Below are 764 nucleotides of genomic sequence, written 5' to 3' on the forward strand. Positions count from 1 at the left end.
CGCCGGCGACCCCCTCCCTGGTGTCCCGATATTTTCTTCCTTTCATCTAGTCACCCTACCTGGGTGTCCCTGTGGACAAGCCCCAGGCATTGCTAGGATTGTGCTTAGCACTTTTCCAATGATACAGAAAAGAAATTCTGTTTTTCTTCTTAAAATCCATTTGAATGGCTGTAATGTCGCATCCCGATTTTGAAGAGAAGAGAACTCCCAGACCTACAGACCCGGGCCATGGCCCAGGAGTGACGAAGAATTCTAGGCACCTCTAGCCCCATGTCAATGGGAAAGGGATGGAGAAGTGAAGTGAATTTAGCACCGTTATGAAGATGCCTACTAGTCAAATGACCAGTCTGCTCTCGGCATATGAGCCAATCAGAATGGTAAGAAATATGGTTATTTCTGGTATTTACCAGCTGGAAAATGCCCTGAGTAATAACCGAAAAGTGGGCGTTACCAATTGCTCAGGTCGAGGTGAACTTCCCGGGGGTGGGGGAGCAACGGATCGGCTGCCCCTGGTGCCCCAGACGTCCGGTGAGGGCGCCGTGATGTGGTGAGCGCAAACCTGCTGCCAACATCCCCTCGCTGGGTGGGTTGAGCCTTTCGGCTGCGGGCTCCAGCCCCCGGTTCTTGGGGCGCTTGTGCAGCATTAGCCCCGACGTTCCCCTGCGAGAGCCTGCGGTAAAATCCCCCCATGGCCAGCCACGTAACTGCCCCGCAGCCAGGCGGGCCAAGCGGGCACGTGCAGAGGGCGGCGGGCGAGGTACGTT

Source organism: Trachemys scripta, unplaced genomic scaffold (assembly GCF_013100865.1).
Source record: "Trachemys scripta elegans isolate TJP31775 unplaced genomic scaffold, CAS_Tse_1.0 scaffold_35, whole genome shotgun sequence".
Classification (NCBI taxonomy): Eukaryota; Metazoa; Chordata; order Testudines; family Emydidae; genus Trachemys; species Trachemys scripta.